Source organism: Gadus chalcogrammus, chromosome 13, assembly GCF_026213295.1.
Source record: "Gadus chalcogrammus isolate NIFS_2021 chromosome 13, NIFS_Gcha_1.0, whole genome shotgun sequence".
Lineage (NCBI taxonomy): Eukaryota > Metazoa > Chordata > Actinopteri > Gadiformes > Gadidae > Gadus > Gadus chalcogrammus.
Window position 1 is genome coordinate 13,346,198 of NC_079424.1, and position 19,686 is coordinate 13,365,883.

At 41.7% G+C, this 19,686-nt stretch overlaps 1 protein-coding gene across 1 annotated transcript in view; it reads right to left on the reverse strand.

Moving 5' to 3' along the window:
- LOC130401910 (cadherin-22-like) overlaps positions 1 to 19,007 on the reverse strand; it is a 138,776-nt gene extending 119,769 nt beyond the window's left edge. Inside the window, exon 1 of the mRNA XM_056605936.1 lies at positions 18,905 to 19,007. The gene's annotated coding sequence lies outside the window, so the exon portion shown is untranslated. The remainder of the gene's footprint in view (positions 1 to 18,904) is intronic.
- Between the last annotated feature and the right edge of the window lie 679 nt (positions 19,008 to 19,686).

Here is a 19,686-nt window from a genome sequence, read left to right on the forward strand (position 1 = left end):
TTGGAGTTACATGCGCAGTGCATATTAGTACACTATTTTTATGAACATAGTGTTTGAGTTAACAAAGGCTGAGTGCTGTCTGGTAGACACATAGCTAGATCCACATACAAAGCATTGAGCAGGGGCAATGCAGGGTATGCGTTGCCCTACATCTTGCCCCTGCCTTCCTCTCAACCAGACTGCACGCAGCAGCTGTCAACTGAATCCCCTGAAGGCTGGACAGAGATTGGGAGGAGTCTTTCACTCTCACTGCGTTCATCATTGAGAGAAATAATGTAACCGCTCTGCTGACAAATCTCTCGAAACACATTTATATACTAGACTAGATTAAACTTGTGCAACAGCCTCCTATCGGGTTCGACCATCAAAACGCTCAATAACGGGTCAATATGCACAAAATGCAGCTGCCCGCCTGCTAACAAACACCTGGCCAAGAGGCCACATTAACCCTGGCCTCCATGACTTCTGCTGGCGCTCCCAGTTAAATACCTTCACTGCACCTGCCCCCCGCCTCTGGGAAGCTCTCCCAAATCCCATCTGCCAAACCAACACCCGGTACCCATTTAAGAAGGCCCTTAAAGCCCACCTATTTTGTTTGTTTGGCTTACGTTTTATCGGAAATCATCTGTGGGTGTTAAGGAAACCAAAGAGATAGAGAAAAATAGATTAAAATATATTTCTATTACTATTATTTATAATCTACATAACGTTTCATAGCTGCAGTCTGCTCTACCCAGTGCTTTGCTTTCAACTTAAGGATATTCGACATGTTAATTCTTCCTAAATATTTCTCTCAGTCGCACTCTGAATCAAAGCGTTTGCTAAATGACTAAATGTGAAGGTAAGCACATTTGGACTGCAGCTATGCTAAGGTCTCCTTAGCGGTCCACCCGTGCCTCTCTGGCCACTGCCATGATTTAACTCTGCATCAAAGGAGACTTTCACCTCATCACTGTATTGATGAAAGTAAGTATACATTGATAAAACCAGATCTTACTAATTTGCACTCAATGTACTCAGTAGTACAAACATACATATCACATAACTTCATCCAACATTTCACAGCAGAGAGAAACTGGTGGCAGCATTGCAAAACCAGCCTTAAGAGGGTTTATGGTGGCGCAGTACAGCACGGTAGTGTTGATTGCATCATTCGCTTAATTGTACCACGCAAGAACACACAAATGTTTTGATTGGCTCTCAGATTTGAGACGTTTATACTCTCAATTTAAAATCCTAGATTTTTGTCAATGACAGTTAACAAAAGGGACGTAAAGTCATTTGTTAGAAATGAACCCATAAGTAATCCAAGTGCCAGATTTTAATTACGCTATAATTAAGTGCCGTGGCAGTTGAAATCGAAGCAGTCGACAGGAGGCTGAGGCTTTTTGTTGTAATACTTTCGGCACCAAGAGAAAATCAGTGGTCCGCAGGTCGGAGGCGCTCCTTGTGAGAGAGTCCTACTGGTTTGGTAATAGGAAGGCGGAGTGGCAGTGCGAGCCTGCAGGAGGTGGGGTGTGACTTGACTGGCTCTACTCGTCCGCCAGAATAGTGCTGCTGGTGTCGGCTGAAATATTCAGGAAACCCAGGCACAGTCTGATGATATCCACCAGTCTTGCCAAAAGAGGTTCACAAAATGTCGTGTCACTCACACGTGACACCTTTTAGTATTATCTGCATCGAATTGATTGGTAACCCAAAACAACTCCAGAGATATAATTAAGTTGAAGCATTTGACAGGGGCAGTGCAGGGCTGAATCTATTTTTTAATCAAACCATCACTGATCAAGGCATTGAAAAGAGGAGTGCAAGTTCCAGCACAGTGGGATAAATATGACACATGGTGAAAATACGGATCAGGATACATTTTCAATGAGTTGACGGCTTTCAAGCCCAGGGGCAAACAGAGAAAGGACAAGCCTGACCCCCCCCACACACTCCAGACTCCACACTCCTTCCCTCTGTGTCCCTGGCACCCCTGCCTTTGACCTTTATCCTCCCCAGCACCCATCTCTCTGCCACCTGTATGCAGGCCCTTCATCTCCCTGGGGTCTTTGCACTTGCTGGCCTTGTTTGATTTAAGCTGATCGGGAGTCACTGCTCACTACAAGCCCCGGTTGAACCATGAATAATGGATCTGCCACAGGCCTTGTTACCCATGTCCGTCCCCCCCAGTCCCCCCCACCCACACCCGAACACCCTCCACCCCACTCTCCCCAGAACTGCTCCTGCTGAGGTTGGAATAGCCAATTCACCATTAACAACTGATCATTCATACAAGGCTTCAATGCTGTGGCGCTTAAGAAAAGTGGAAAATCTTAAATCTGAGTTTCTAGCAGTGACGTGCAGTCAGGGTAGGCAAGGTAGGCACTGCCTACCCTGACAAAATTCAAACGTAAAAATGTTTATTAAATAATTGTATTTAATAAACTTGTATTTGTATTTGTACCGAGTATACTTGTGTTTTATATATGCAATATATACGTTATTCCAATTGTTTAGACGTTACGACGACAATTGTATCAGTTACGCAACATCAAATACAAAAACCGGTAGAATAAGCAGTGCCTTTACTGTCCATTCATTGTGAACGGCAACGAAAAACTAATGTGGCGCATGCGCACTTCGATCCTGTATTCTTTAACATCTACGCCGAAAGGCACAACTCTGCTGTGCCTTTGTACGTAAATATGTTATGCCAGTAATCATCTACGCTACGTATCAAACATGGACCAATCGAAATCGAGATATTACTGGACATTTGCGCAGCTGACGTCATTACACCGGCTACACGTAATCCCTGCGAAACTCAAAAAGTTAAAATGACAGCAGCAACATCTACCGATATTTTAGAGCTAAGAAATTTCTCTAAACTCAACTTTACTAGCAAAAATGAGCTACTGGCAAAAGGGAGGCCTATGCCAACACTTGATGCACTCTTGCAGAAAAAGGGACCGAAAATTGTTCGCTCGTTTCAAACGGATTGTGCGCCGCGCTTGTGCATAGCCTACTGTTGTCACGTAGCCTATTAGCCTAAACAATAAATGAGGTAATCTGGCTTTCATAACTCAGTGCCTACCCACTTACTGACTTCACCGCACGTCACTGGTTTCTAGATGGGTAGAGAAGCAAGGAAGATGATGGTAACGGATTTGGTCTTTCAGTCAAAAGTGTTGTCTTCATGGTGTTTTAGCATTTGGTTCCTTGGTGTTTTGTGTTTTAGATCCAGACACACGGGCCACTGGAATCATTGATTTAGTCGCAACAATCATGAATACCTTCTTTCCTTGTTCACCATGGATCGTCAGGGAGGAACCGTGCTAGCCTCATTTCAAGGAAAGTACCCTTTTAAGCGGTTTGAATCAGTCGTCCTCTGAGTCTGTCTAAGGTACATTTGAAAAGTACACCAAGAAGTAAATCAATACTCCTGATGCTCAAAATTATTTTCAGAAAAACCCGTTGAAGATGTATGAATTGATACGTTCATGGATTGTGTTCCATTTTTCTCAAGTAAAACTTCTTAACCATACATCCACATTGCAATTTTCAGGGTACAATGTTCACTGAACGTTAGTTTAAACCGGTGATACTGAAGGTCTTCACTGCTCGCATGTAGGACTTCAGGCATTAATGTGCAGTCTCCCGACAGCAAGAGTGAGAGCACTTATTGAGACTGCTTCTTACTCGTCACGTTTATTCTCGTTTGTACTCAAGTGAAAAGCCTTCGAAGGGAACACACTATCTTAAGCCGCTGTCTAATAAAGAAGCACACCAAGAAAGTATTGATGAAGGGTTAATGAGAAAATAAATTGTAAAAAGCAGAGTTCTGGAGGCCATGCTGAGTGGTCAACAGGATCCCTAATGAGTAAAGTGCATTAGATTACAGCTGGCTAATGCGCCACTGTTCTTTATTTAATTTAAATAATTTGTGAGAGCAGTTATCAATTAGAAGGAACCACATCACAAACACGACTGGTCATGTATAAAATGTGTTCTCGTACTGATTATCGTGTTTTCAAATTTAAATCTAATGGTGATGCTAAATCTACCTTCTATATTGAATACCTGTTAGAAGGGTGACCAAAGGCTTTTTGAATACGTTTTTCTTTTCAAATGTGAACGACAATCTGAACCCTCCAACACTACATTATGGCACCGCTCAAACCTTTGTCACCAAAGAAAAATACTAAATTCAGCAATAAGAAAAATGTGTGATGCTTGTCACATGCCAGGCAAGCTGAATAGCAAGAGCCCTTTTCATATTTCTGAAAGCATCTGGCTCTATAACCAACATCGAGACATGTTGCCTGCTTGAAAAGCACAGGGCTCTTGGACAAGTGTAATACTGTGAGGGCCACAGGACCGGGCAGGAAGCTTGAGGCTGGAAAGCATTACGAGGTGGCCAAAAGTACCATGGATCAATGGAGGCACATAACACAGACACACAAATACACACAAATGCTTTTAGGAGAAACAAAATAGAACAGGACAACCAGGAAAGCTGGAGTGACTTCAGTGAAAGCCTGACTCCTTTAAAGAGAAGCTGTGAGACACAAACAAAAATATACACACCGACAACACATTCAAAGCAGGGCACGCTGGGGGCCCACCAAAGACCACTGACAGGTGACGTAATTGTTCTGCTCAAATAAGGATGCCGGTTCCATTGCTTTAAAAATTGCCGGAAACAAAAGCATTATGTTCAGTATCCAAAATGCAAATTTTCTGCAAAGGTCTGGGCATTTGTGGGCATTTAAAAAAAAAAGAACAGACTGACAACAGACCGCCTGTGTTTAGCCCCTCCTCTCTGTGCACAACCTGAATCAAAAACATGCAACATAGTTTCAACAAGGTACCTGTATGGAAAGTCAGTTATATCGGTATAAAATACTGTCTATGTGTGAACACTGGAGATCCATAAGCCACGTAGTCGTTGGGCTGCATTCTGCTTTTGTAGAGCTAGTGGGATATACCTCCTCACAGCGGCCTACTTTAATCCATTTGGAACATTTTGAAATGTGTTTAATTGCATTTTAGTTACATAACATTTTTAACCGCCCTTCAGGTACTACCACAAGTAAAATCTAATTATGTGGGAAACAATGTAATGTTTACAATTCAACGTTTTTGATTGAATCCAGCAATCAGGTAATGCGTTGCGTTCTTAACAGTGGGTGGGAGAATGCTTTAGTTGAACCCACAAGTACAGTATTGGTTTCTTTATTTATCTGAATAAAGGCTATAGGATCCAAAACAACAACCAAATGAGAGAAAATTAGAGGCACTTCAGTATTTTATATATTCTTTGATTTGTGGATTTATTTGGTTATATATGTATATATAAATATGTATGTGTCCTCCGAGGGTTTATCAAAACAAACAATGGGGACATTTATTGAAAGCAAGCCATTACAGCAAATTGCACACAGAAGACAATCTCACTCCCACAAAAAAAACAAAAAAGAGATTTTCTTCTCTAAGCCAATCAATGCTTTGATTACCCCATTTAGCACCCCACTCCTCCCAATGTAATACCCTGGTACAAACGCTCATTTGTCATCCTTAAAGGATTCAAAAACAGTTTTGAGGTCATAAATATGAATGTATATAAAATGTAGTAGCATTACAATTTGGTCTTAAATGCATCCACCTCAAGTCTGCGAAGTTATGCACGATAAGCTGTCAAATATCGATTATAAAGCTATTGAGGCAGTGACGATGACACTCATCAGCTGGGTGTGCTGTGGTGCACCAAGCTACTCTACATGCTCGGGAAAAGCTTTAATACAGTGATCTGTAAATACCCCCCCACACACACACACACACACACACACACACACACACACACACACACACACACACACACACACACACACACACACACACACACACACACACACACACACACACACACACACAGGCACGCACGCACGCACACCCACACCCACACCTTCCAATGAAATGATGCATGCTGCACTCTGCACATGCCTTGCCGCCAGGCTTTAGCACTTCATTGGCCTGGTGTTCAATATATTCTCCCTCACCTCCTCTAATAACCAAATGGCCTTCCTCTCTGAATCAAAGCACCATAGACATGGCCTGAAAACTAATCATCTGAAGACTTACCTCACATCAACCTCCCCCCTCCCAACTCACCCGCTGAATTGTATCACATCACTATTCATCCCGGTAGCTGACAAAGAACCTTTCCATCTCCTTCCTCAATCGGTCTCCCCCATTGTGTTTTACCCAGTCACGTTGCTTTTTACAAGATCATTCTGGGCACAGCAAAAATGTCAGGGCACTCAGAGTCTGGCTTTTGCTCCTTATTAACTTCTCCGTGATATAGGCTCCCTCGAAAGCAACTCAGATTTGAACAGATTCAGTCAGCCAAAGTCAAGCAGGATAATCAATCAACTAAATAGTACAAATATCACAGGGACAAGAAACAAATTAGTCTAATTAAATACGTAAGAATATGAAACTATAGAAAATCGGAATGTGTCCAACATATTACAAACCCTGCTCTTATTGGAGTGTCTCATTCAGTGATATCAACGACACATGAAAGAGTTGATCAATTATGCTGAAAATTGGTTTGGAAAGTCGGGAAGCATAAAGACGAAAAGTGACGGACAAAAAAGATGAGGCAGAAAAGATGAAGGAAAAGCTGAAAAACTGAAACCAAAACGGCGATTAATGTCATTTGTCCGTAAATCCGTTGGATTGGCGACTGTTCCAATCACAGCTGAGGCTGGGAACCCCCCCCCCTTCCCCCCCCCTCAGCTCACAAGTCTCGCTAAGTATCACACAAAGCCTATTGTGATGCCGGGAAAGGGAGACCACAACCATTGTTAATGCTAGCACAGCCACACACGCACACACACACGCGCGTGCACGCCAACGTACACACACAGTCAATTGCACACATGGTTGTTTAATCTCTTCAAAGATATGAATCACCACTACAAATCCCAGCATGTCCCCAGATTAGTAGTGTGTGCATGCAGCTGGCACCCTTCAAAATAAACAACAAACAGTCACATGTCATGAATCCAAGTCAGGTAGACTAGCAGTGCAATGTGTAAGCAGTACAGACATTCATCAAGGTGGGGGTGGGGATTCAGAATTCTTAAATGATATAAATAAAAATGACATACAAGAAGAAGAGCACCCACACACACAAACACACAAGTTCATTATCGCCATGACAATTACATCTCCCAAAAGTCAGGCCAGGAGTTTGGTTTCAAATGATACCTTTTTGCATCGAGTAACAGGTGGCCCTGCCCAGCCTTGTCTCTTAGCGAATAAAAGCACTGCGTTGCGTAACCAAGTTACGGAAGGAAAAAATGGGCGCAGGTGACACTAACTGTCTTTTATTGTATTTTGTTCATTGAGTTTGGGTCTGCTGTTATCTTGCAACATTGTAACTTTGAATGTTATATTGTGTCCCCCTCCCCCCCCACCCCTGTATCTTCTCTGTCAAGAAAGATGAACAATAGCGCAAATTAAGTATCTGAAACTTACTCTAACACACGACACGCATACACATTTGTCTCACACAGACTGAATGTATTCACAGGGTTAACCCTGGGAAGCTAACAAACCGCTGGGAAATGGAATAGATTACGCTCTGTAACAATCCCTGGACATCCCCAGTTTTTTTTAATTTATATTTTTAAGTTTGTTTGAGGGTCGAGAACGATAACAATGTGTGTATAACTATTGTACTGCAGTGTCGTCATACCAATGTAGAAGTATTTTGACTTGAATAACTCTGACTTGAGTTGGGTACGGTCAGCTGAGGAGAGAGCGAGGTGTGGCTGAATGTGTGTGTGTGTGTGTGTTCGTGCGTGTGTTTGTGTGTGTGTTCGTGCGTGTTCGTGCGTGTGCGTGCGTGTGTTCGTGCGTGTGTTCGTGCGTGCGTGCGTGCGTGCGTGCGTGCGTGCGTGCCAAAAGGGTCCTGGGGTATGATTTCTTCCTCCCACAGCCTAACTGGAGGCGTTTCAGAGAGGAGACGCAAATTAACCCCTACCTGCTCATAAAGGATTCATTCACAGCAAGCAAGATATAAGAATCGTCTCCTTCAAAACAATAAGAACGCGTTGATACAAGAGTATGCATGAGGTGAAACATCGTGTTTTAAACCTCTGGTTACTCAATGTCAATTTATATCTTACATTCTTTACGATATAATCTGCTGTGCTGAAATGTTTAATGCAAAGTCAAAATACAACATTAACTTATGCTTTGGAAGGGGTGCAAATCATTTCTTCTCTATTAACATGCAACAATAGAAATCAAAATCCGCCATACAACAACTTTCTTTGTTGTTGGTGTTAGTTTTTCTCGATTGTACACAGAAAAAATTGAACTATGCACACAATTCTGAAAACTTGAAGCTCATGGATCAACTACAAGACTCCAGACTGCTAAACTCCAAGCACAATTCCACTTTTTTCACAATTTTGCTAAACTCTAAGCACAAATCTCATCATTTTGCACACTTGGTTCACCTGGATCACACTTCAAAACGCAACAACTATTTACCAATATGTCTGACTCACTTGACCTGTTCAACCTCAACTGGCAAAACACATCATTCATGTGTCAAAGCATAAAAGGGGACTCAGTGAGCTCTACTGTGTTGTAGATATTGTCCTTTGGCCTGATCAGGATTGGAGGTGGGATACATACTGATTGACATGTAGATCTGTTTCACCTTATTTATATTCTTATTTTTATTTTCTGTTGGCCTACGAAAAGCTTTTAATGCAGTCAGTTCAGCTGACAAATATATATTTGCTTTGTTACCTTTTTGTACTTGTACTTATGACTTCATCATTACATCCCCGAAAGACAGTCTAAACCTTTTCTTATTGTAGTGTTTTTCATTTTACTTATCAGTGCAATTACTGTACTGTAATTTACCAAAATTGGTAACATTGGTGTATTGTCAGAACAATGTTGCAGCATCAACTATAGGTGTACAGTATGACTCTGGGAAGCTGGGATTGTGAGTTTAGCCCATTGTAGCTCATTGGATAGACAAATATGCATTGTATCCTATTCTGATACGATTGTGTCAATGCAATATTTATGTGATATATTCAAAGTATTGTCTTACAATATGGCAACAGTCTTTGTACTATATGTACCACCTAATTACAACTTTAAAAAATAAAGCTATTTCTAAACAATTGTATACATTGGAATATGTAACAAGGCCTCATAAAGCCAAAACATATGTAAATAGTATTTTGATGGAATTGTTTTGAATTGATCACACCAGTGTTTAATTGATGCTCTCTAAGAGATATTCATTTGATAGCTGTGTTTACTGTTTGGTGGGGGAAAAAAACTGTTTTGAGAAGAATTTGTGTAGTTTTGACAAAATGATTAGCTCTTCTCAGGTTTGTGTTTAGAGTTTTGAGAAATTTAGCTATAGTTTCAGAAAACGTGTTTAAACTATTGAGAAAAACTGTAACGAGTCACATCTAAATACTTCTACTACTACATGGGTTCCTCTCTCAGTAGAGTTGTCTTATTAGGAATCAGTCAGAAGTTTAGACAGAGGTGGTTACCGAGCAGGAAGCTTCATCGGACAGTGTCTCCAGCCACCAGGGTTAAGTCAGGTGTCCCTTTGTCATCACTGCAGTGCAGACGCACTTGGACATCAGAAGTCTGACAAATAGGGGTGACTTTGTGTGTGTGTGTGTAGCTTAAATGAATGGAAAAGAGAGAAATGGGAACAGAAAGTAAACGGAAAGATGACGAGGACAACAAAATTGTTTTTTGTATGTCTGCGAGTGCATCATCATGCCAGCCTGTTTTTTTCTCTATTTTCTCTATTTGTGTGTGTGTGCATGCATGTATGTGAATGCTTGTGCGCGTGTCAATGTTTGTCTGTCAATGCGCAGTGTGTGTTTGTGTAAACAACAAAGCTACAATGGATTGAAAATGAAAAAAATACTAGATATCAAAAAAAAAGAGTATGCTGTAGAGGACATAAAAGAACATGGAGAGGTCAAGAACATGGAGAGGTCAAGAAATGGAGAGAGAGAGAGAGAGAGAGAGAGAGAGAGAGAGAGAGAGAGAGAGAGAGAGAGAGAGAGAGAGAGAGAGAGAGAGAGAGAAAAAACAACAACACTTTTCATCGAGAGTTTCTTATACTACACCATTCTTATACTTTTCTCACTGTAGTATGGTGCTGGTCACTGTTGGGCTAGCCCATGGCCATGTAGCACAAGGCCCTAGTTCAATGCTTTCTCTCCCCATGAAAAATGCTGACTTATAAATAAGCCAACAGGCTAATTTGAAGCACACTTAAGCACATGAAGAAGCTGTACCCTTCGATTTCCATTAATTTAATTTAATGTTATCTTAATCACCATGGATTTATGATGGAACTCTCCAGAGATGCTAAACATTAACAAGCTGCATTTAGATCAAAGACGGATAAAAAAGACGAATTCCGATCTGAAAACATTTCAAGCTCACAGGTCGAGTTGTGCATGGAGTTCCTCACAAAGAGGTTTATGGTTCAAAGAATGCATAAGTCCACCCCTTCTCGCAATGGAACAGCCATTACACACACCCACACACACACACACACTCACACACCCACACACCCACACCGCAAATCGCCAACCCCCTACCCAGCCAACCGACCCCCCCATTAATACGAATGCCTGTTCTATATGGAAGAGCGGGTGTTGTTCTGGTAGATTGACCGTGTTAGCGCCCATTTGTCCGGGACACGGCGAGCGACAGCTTCAGTTGCCGGTGCAGACGGAGTGGTGGCTGATGGATGCCTGGGCGTAATCTGCGATGCGGGGCAATTACTCACAGAGGCTGGCCCCCGGAGGCCATGTTGGAGCCCATCGATAGAGATAAGGCTGATGTGCGCTCTGTCAGTGCAATATAACTAAGGGGGAGGAACAGCGGGAGGAGCTGTCTGAGTTTGTTGGTTTGTTTTGTCTGTAACATTTTCTGTGCAGCATCAAGCAGTTGAGAGTGTTTAAAAAAAAATTAGAAACTTTTTCTGCATTCATTTTGAATTAAACATTTATATAATGTAAACAAGCATTTTTGGTCTATATTAGATTTATTTATTTTTATTTTTTAATTTAACCTTTATTTAACCAGGAGAAGTCTCATTGAGATTATCAATCTCTTAAATCTCTTTTACAAGAGAGACACAGATGACAAGACAGGATGTCATCCCAAGATGACATCCCATAGCACATAGTTGCTCATTTTGGGGCCAGCTGTGAATATCTTTTCGATAACCTCCATCACCAGTCCTTTTCAGTTCGTTCACTAACATACCAGTATGCAAAGGTTGCTTCAAAGCTGGGCAAATGTAATGATTACAAATGTATCCTCTCATACCAGGGTCAGCTTTCAAACGTGTGCATGTAGGCGTTACTGTTTATAGCATACAGTATGCAATCCCTATTAACCATGCACGCGTCAAACGGGGGAAGTGCTTGAGTGTGTGCAGATTGTGTGTGTGTGTGTGTGTGTGTGTGTGTGTGTGTGTGTGTGTGTGTGTACACTTTGCCTTGAAAAAAAACAAACTACTACCATTAGTAAAGAATGTACGACAATCCCCACGAGGTCGCCTCAGATGCATTATTCAGCAAAAAGCAGGAAAACTTTTCAAATTCTGATCCCCAGTTTTGCTTGTTTGTGTGTGTGCTGCAAAGAGCGGGACACGCACTGAGAGGAAGGAGCACAAGGGGTGTTTGATCAAACTGGAAAACCTACATAATTCAGGTTATTAATTCATGAATGTATCCATGGTTAAATAAAGCACAGCAGTGTCGCTTTGTGACTTCTCCCAGCTGCCCTGTGTCACAAGAAGCACTGTACTTTCCACGTTTCTATTATATCTCTCCAAAGCAGCGGAATTATGAAATTAGAAAAAGCATCTAAGATCCATGCTTTCAGTGGTGAGTTTACCCAGAAAGACCAATCTTGTGATATTGCTTTTTGGAGAATGGAGGGATTATCCAAGTCCAAAGAAAGACTAATTTCATGCTTCTCAATTCCACCAATTATTGGAAATCTGACAGATATTTTTTTTGTGTTAGTCTAGAGAAAGTGTATTGAATGTTCATGCTTCATACCTTGTCTATAAACACTTTCCTTGAGCTCCTTTATGTCACTCTCCAACCAATCCTACTCAACAGCTCTATTTGGACGAAATGTTCCACATTTCCTTTTCCTTTTCATCCAGCTTGATACGACCGCAGACCTGATATTGTCTAGATTAGAAGACAATTTACATCCCGTTGACATTTAGCCATTTAGCCAACGCTTTTATCCAAAGTCACTTACGACTGAGTCTGAGAACAATCATAGCGTACAATCAAAAATGACGCAGAATGCTGCTCAATATGCGCTGTGAGTTATTCACACCGTGGACAAATTGCCAGAGGAGGAGGGATAGAAAACTGAAGACGAGAGAGAATTAGAGAGAAACAAAAAAAAGAACAGCATTGCCAAATCCCTGCATTATTTATTCACGGAAGGCCAAGTGGGTAAGTACCAGTCCTGGTTTCCAAGTGTTGCTCTGTTTGGAGTGGGAGTCAGGGATAAGCCAATAGGGATGCTCACACATACAGCTCCGGAAGGGCTTTCGCTCTTCTGTAGGCGCGCTATTGGCCAGCTGTTGAGGTAACAGAAGCTCTTTTTTCAAATATTATTAACATAATTGGAGTAATATCATTAATAACACAGCATCTGGCTACCATGAGTTTTGTATAGGCCTAAACATCGACATATTCTATTGTAGGCAGTTATTCTGCATTACCCAAGACTCAAGAAACAATAATTAGAAAGCTACTATATTATGTCCTGCCAAGGTCATATTAGTAATTATAATTTCCATTTTTTTAAATAAAACAAAGTTTACTGTGACTAACAATAATTGGTGGGTTTGTACTTTAATTGCCAAGGTTTCATAGGGTGAATTGTTAAGCCCCTTCCTCCGGTCAGCAGGTGAAATTGACAGTATAGATAATAATAACTAGCCTTGAGACCAATTCAAAGAAATGATAAATCCCTGGACCGATCAGATACTGTTTAAAGGCAATAGCACAGAAAAAAATAAATAATAATAATTTAAAATGATTTGTTTGTATCATAATTACGTCAATGAAATTAATTGCAATATGTGTCCCTTGTTGAAAGCTCGAACATGTAATCATAATGTGATTTTAACCTTAGTCTAAAGCAAAAATATACACTATTATCATTCTGAATCCCACCACCAAGTCTGGGCCAGGAAGGAAGAAGAGTTTGTTGGTGAGGGTGAACCTGTATCAGCACGGCCAGCTCAGAGATTGGCATTCTATCATAAATCTCATTTCAGGAATTGTTGCTGTCAGAGAGCATCTCCAGTCCGAGCAAAAAAGTGTCATTGGTTGCAGTCAGCCGGTGATCACAAATAAGACAGAGGCATAAATACATCATATATCGCTGTCAAACACAGTGAGTATCACAACATCACAGTCCCAGGTACCAAAGTCAGATTGAAGAGCAAAGGCATTAAATGAACTCCCATTGCATGCAATGAAATGACCGCAAAGATTATTCTCGCATGGGTAAATCTGGGAGATAGCAAACCAAACAATATGATAATAAGTTATCCTTCCGTATCAACTCTAATCCCTTGTTTATTTTAATCATTTGCAGACAAAAAGGCAAATCCTCTTTTGTGTGCTCATGTGTATGTAGGTGTGCAGTGCGCTTGTGTATGTAGGTGTGTGTGTGTGTGTGTGTGTGTGTGTGTGTGTGTGTGTGTGTGTGTGTGTGTGTGTGTGTGTGTGTGTGTGTGTGTGTGTGTGTGTGTGTGTGTGTGTGTGAGAGTGTGTAGGCATGGTTACGTATGTCTGTGTCGTCATCCACATTGGTGTCATAAAGTCCTGGAATACCAGCCATAAAAGATGGCAGAACTCGGTTCCTTGTCCTGTACCTTGGCAGCCTTCATTGCTCCCAAACTTACACCATGACATGATGCCACCTGCCCAGGAGCTGTGCCAATATATTTTCTTCCAAACTGTAAGGAAGTGTCCTATGTGAACTGTGACAGTCAGGTGAGGAATGGCCTGTTTACAAAGTAGTTCTACCACCCACTCATTGAAGGGGGAAACAAATCTAAACCTGCAGCCCACCAACGAGATACGAGGTCTGGAGGTCTGTGTGCACTTTCACGCACACACAATCTCACCTCCACAAAATAATTGCCGGTAATACGAAAACTAAATATCCACCTTGCCATTGTGTTTATTTTGTCCAGGAATGGACTCTGAATACAGGATTCACTCATGCTTCAATGTTTTACGGTGAATGTCAACAACACCGCACAATCACTATCATCATACAAAGATTTACATCAGTCACTCAAGCTAGGGAGTGCAGCTAATAGAAAATACCACTCTGGAATAGTATTTTTTAGCTGGAAGCTACATACTTCTCCTATTTGACAGAGAATATACTCTGTTGTGTATAAAACATATGCTCCTCTGAGTATTCTCTGTGAATTACTGTTCTTTTAGCTTGTTGTTCAGTCTGTTTCAGGTAAAACCATTCATTAGCCAGACTTATCTGCAGAGAGAATCAGAACTTGAACTAGAGAGATGAGGGTGGTCTCACGAAGCGGACATTACGATAATAACCGGGATCGCTCCTCGATGTTGCGAGAGTCATAAAATCATTGAGGGACTTTACTTTAGACGCCAGCGATGGTAGTGCTGGTGGTAATCACATAAACATGCATTATATATTTGATGTACACAGTATCTTTTGGAAGCATGTTGCTTACACTCCCCACTACTGCCAATAGGGCTGTACAATTAATAGCACATTGAAATAGCGAGTTGGGGACTAAAATGGGCTAATCGCGAAAGTTAAATTCGTTTTTAACATTAGAGACAAAAATGTGTAAAACAGTAATAAATCAGATTTAGTATGACTGCTACATTAATATCTAATGGCAAATCGTTACACCTTATTTTTTAGTAGGCGGTACAGAATATTACTTGAATCCATAATCTGTTAATCACAATGAATTATTGTGATCACAATACTTGGCAACAAAACAGCAATTATTTTGTTCATAATCGTGCTTACTGGAAACACCTTGCAACTGATGTCTCATAGTTTCACACCAACATAGACTGCAGAGTCAACGGTTCCAGGCCACCAACAGCACCCTGGGGGCAGTCAGGGGCATTGGGTCTCTTGCTCAAGGACAACCTCTCCTCCCCAGGGATCAACCTCCCCAGTTACCCTCTGACCCCCTCTGCTCTATCTCTTAGTTATAAGACTGTGTGTGTGTGTGTGTGTGTGTGTTGTGTGTTGTGTGTGTGTGTGTGTGTGTGTGTGCCTGCAGTGTGTGCATGCGCGGGTTTAGGCAGTAATAAAGGGCACTGGTCTTTGTGAGGTCCCCTGACAGGTCCAGATCAATTAGCTCATCTAATAAGTCTCCTCCCCGTTAGCCTAGCAACCTCTTCTGTTGAAGAGGCTGCTGTATCCGTCATCTTTACAGCCTCAACACTGCCATCTATCACCTCATGACCCACCACCACCCCGTCACAGTCTGTACTGCTCTCTCCCACTGTCTACCTTATTCTCCCTCACTCTGTGAGTGCCTCGCCCTCCCTTGACATCACACTGCATCCCAACTTGGTGAATAAGAATCATTGTTTCCACTACGGAGCACTTGATTTAAAATAATTCACAGTAATATAATAGGTGTGTGTGTATGTGTTTTTTGTGTGTGTGTGCATGTGTGTGTGTGTCTGAGTGTGATTGCATGGGTGACCATGTGTGTGTGTGTGTGTGTGTGTGTGTGTGTGTGTGTGTGTGTGTGTGTGTGTGTGTGTGTGTGTGTGTGTGTGTGTGTGTGTGTGTGTGTGTGTACGTGCGCAAGCATGTGTGTGATTGTATACGTGTGTATGTGTTCCTGTGTTTGTGCATGGTTGAAACTGTGTGTGATTGGATGCATTGGTGTGTGTGTGTGTGTGTGTGTGTGTGTGTGTGTGTGTGTGTGTGTGTGTGTGTGTGTGTGTGTGTGTGTGTGTGTGTGTGTGTGTGTGTGTGTGTGTGTGTGTGTTTGAATGCTTTCATTGGTGTGTGTGTGTGGTTGTGTGTGCGACGATGTGTGTGTGTGTGTGTGTGTGTGAGATCAGGCGTGTGTGTCATGCTGCCAGCCTGAAACGATGGCGGGGATCGCAGGAGCTCCTCACGATGCGTTCAGCTCAATTTCGTAAATAACAATGAGCCTTCAATGGCGTCATGCTCCTCTACACACTCGTTGGACCACAGCCGCTTAAGAAGCTTAGCTAAAAAGAGCAATGAATATAATGCCACATTTTAGTCCCATTTGTAGTCGTTTACATCAGTATATTAAAAAGGCCATTGATAAGATATTGATATGCTACAGATATGCTACAGATATGACACACGCTGTCATTCAAAGTTACATTTTACGTTAATCATGTTTACTTAAACCATGTCCTGGAGTAATTTGATCAAACGCAATCAGAGAAGGACACACGAGATCCAGGCACACTCAAACGTCTGGCATGTTGAAGTGCTGAGATAAACTTGTTGTTATCGGTTACCTTTCATAACTGTTGGGATCGCTGGGAAAACCATTACCGTGAACAATTAAACCTCTTGACAACATCTACTCCATTGCTTCGATCTGAATAAATGTAATGAAAGATTCATGATGCTGCCGTGTATCATGAATAAAGAGGGATTAGAGTTGTTAATAAGGTAATCCACTGATACCAAGATGCCACGGTCTCTAAGAAGAGAAACCTCTCACGTAAGCAAAAATAGGGCAAGTTCAATGATAAGCCGTTTGCCTGCACACTGCACACCATTGTGTCCTCCGAGCTAATTTGCCTCTGAGGCTCCGCTCTCACACATCCAATGTGGGGCCTAAATTGTGTCAGGCCAGATCTATTATCCGACCCTAGGGTCAATAAAGGTCATGGTTCCTTCCCCTTGGAGGTCGCGCCACCTTGGCTCAATGTATTATGGAGTGCCGTCTAATTGGAAAATTAAAGCCATTGATTGGCAATTGGGACCAGAGGCCATTCTCACAGGTTTTTTCCGAGCACCAATTAAAGTAGAATAAATAGCACAAAAAATAAAACAAGGCATACTTGGAAACAATCTCACATACGTGTACGCACACACAAAAACACACAGACACACAGAAACACAAATAGAAAACCCAGGGGCGTAAACTTTAACCTCGACCAAGGTCAGTCAGCAATATTCAGGCTGTAAGAGAAAGAACAGTAGCCTCTCGGTCACAAATCATATTCTCTCGTATTAAGCACACAGCCCACCCCACACTGCTGAGAATAGTATTTAATTTGTTCCCATCGCCTGCGGGCCGTAGGGGGCTCGAACAGAACAAATATGAAGACAGGTTAGGAATGTTTTCATAAATCAAGTTGATTTGTGAAATATATTAGCTGTAAAGAATTGCCCAACGTAACTGGTTATTCTTTGAGAGTGAAGCAAATTACGATAGTAGTCAAATAGACTATGAAAGTACCTCGCTGTGATCAAGCTGTGTTCTATATGAGATTGCTTTATTAATCAAGTGTTATTAGTTATTATAATAATAATAATGGTATTAAATACCCAAATATCATGTCGCTAAAAAATGAAGGATGTAAATTAGCTTCACTAGAACGATGTAATGAATCTTGGCAACACGTTGGGGATGAATTGAGCGGCAGAGCTAGACAATATATATCAGGAAAAAAACATCTGACCAAACAAGAGTTTAATTTAATCCAATGAAGTTTGTTTTTCTTTTCACGGTGCCACATGGGTTAAATGTCCGCAGGAAGTAAGTGAAGAATAATTATTAAATAAGGTTGTGTATTCATATTCATACATCTGTCCTAGTCACTTCCCCACCTCGATGAAAGGGGAAACAGGGAAAATAAGATGCCATTAGGATCAACATTTTCATCCCCCTGCGATCACAAAATAATGAACCCAACTAAACCCATAGTTCATTATAGTCCAACGTGGTTTGCCTTTAGCGCACATGCAGTGGCACGCATCCAAGTTTCCAGAATGCGTCCTATTGGCGCATCAAGTGGCTGCGGTCGCCGGAAACGCATCCCCATGCATGCAAAGGCGATCTGGTCCTTCTACTAAAACACACGCATTGGAGTCATTTAGAAATCAATTAATGCTCAGTAAATCCTTACATTGTTGCTGCCTGCAAACCGAAGAGCGCGAGCGAAAATTACTTTCATTATATTTTATTAATAAAAAATGTAGGCGTGGGTAGCATATGTTTTGGCCAATAAAATCTATAGATAAAATCACGCGTAAATGGTTAGGGCAGACTACTATTTGGATTTCGAAGAGCAGTTCATTAGTGCATTCATGGCAGCCTGTGTAGAAATGCAGATTGAGACAGTCAGATATCTGATATATACTAAACCTTTTCAAATGATCAAATAAACCCAACCTTGGTCACGAGCGGGTAACACTCATCCTCGGCGACTCTGTCGCGTAAACGGCGACATGTCGCAACAAGTTACATTGTTAAGGCGTTCTTCAATGGCAAATTAATGAATGCACAGATGTAGTGATTCCAGGGGCTGGGGGAGGGGGGGTTACAAAGTGCGAAGAAGCTCATCATAAACGCACTGTATAACCCCGGGTTCCCTCATTCACTCATTCCTAGTGTGCCCAATGCTCCCACACGCGATAACCGCCACAGCGTCAAACGGAAACCCAGTAGTGGGTGAAGTTGAAGGCTACGCGGAGGTTCAGTGCGAGCAGAGCCACCGGGAACTTTCCCCCCTTCAAACAAAATTGCAAAAAAGATCCAAAGTCTTACCTTTTGCTATCGATTGCCGGAAAAAAACGTCGTTACGCGGACAAGTTTGGTCAAGGGGGACGTGTGTGTCTGGCTTATTCGACCTGTGGTCTCCCAAAAATTGTATACGATTCCTTTTAACGTTGAGCAGCTGGAGCGATGAGGCAGACTGCGTGTCTTGTGTGGAGCCACGCGCTGCTCTTTGGCGCCTCTGTTCTGGGCGCTGCGCGAGTAACGGCATGGAACGTCCCTAGTGGCGACGCGAGGAACTGCCGTGTGATCATTAATCTGTGATCAGAGGGAATAATAGTAATGGAGAAGAGTGGATGATATAATACATAGCTTCTCGTGTCGTGTATACACATATTGGAGTGAGAAATATGTATCCAAAACCGAGATTAGAGTTCTGATTTATGTATTGAAAGTTATATTTACACAGTGTGTGACAATAGTAGGTCCTAGACGTCCAAAGGGCTATTATATAGCACACAAGGCATATACATATACACAGACAAACTGCTTGTGTGTGAGTGAATGACGTCTGAACCTCTAACAATCCAAAATGTAATAACAAAATGTAATAATAATTATTTGAGAGAATAAAAGCATGCATATAGGTGAATAGCACATTGCCTTATGAGATGCTTCACAAAAACAAGTTACAGAGCGCAGATAAACACCTAAAGAAAAAAATTGTCCCAGGTAAAAGTGAATGCATAAATTAATCAATTCCCAGCATGATAATGTATAATTATAATCATTATGATACTCCTACCCTTTGGAGGCAGCACTGTTGCTTAGCT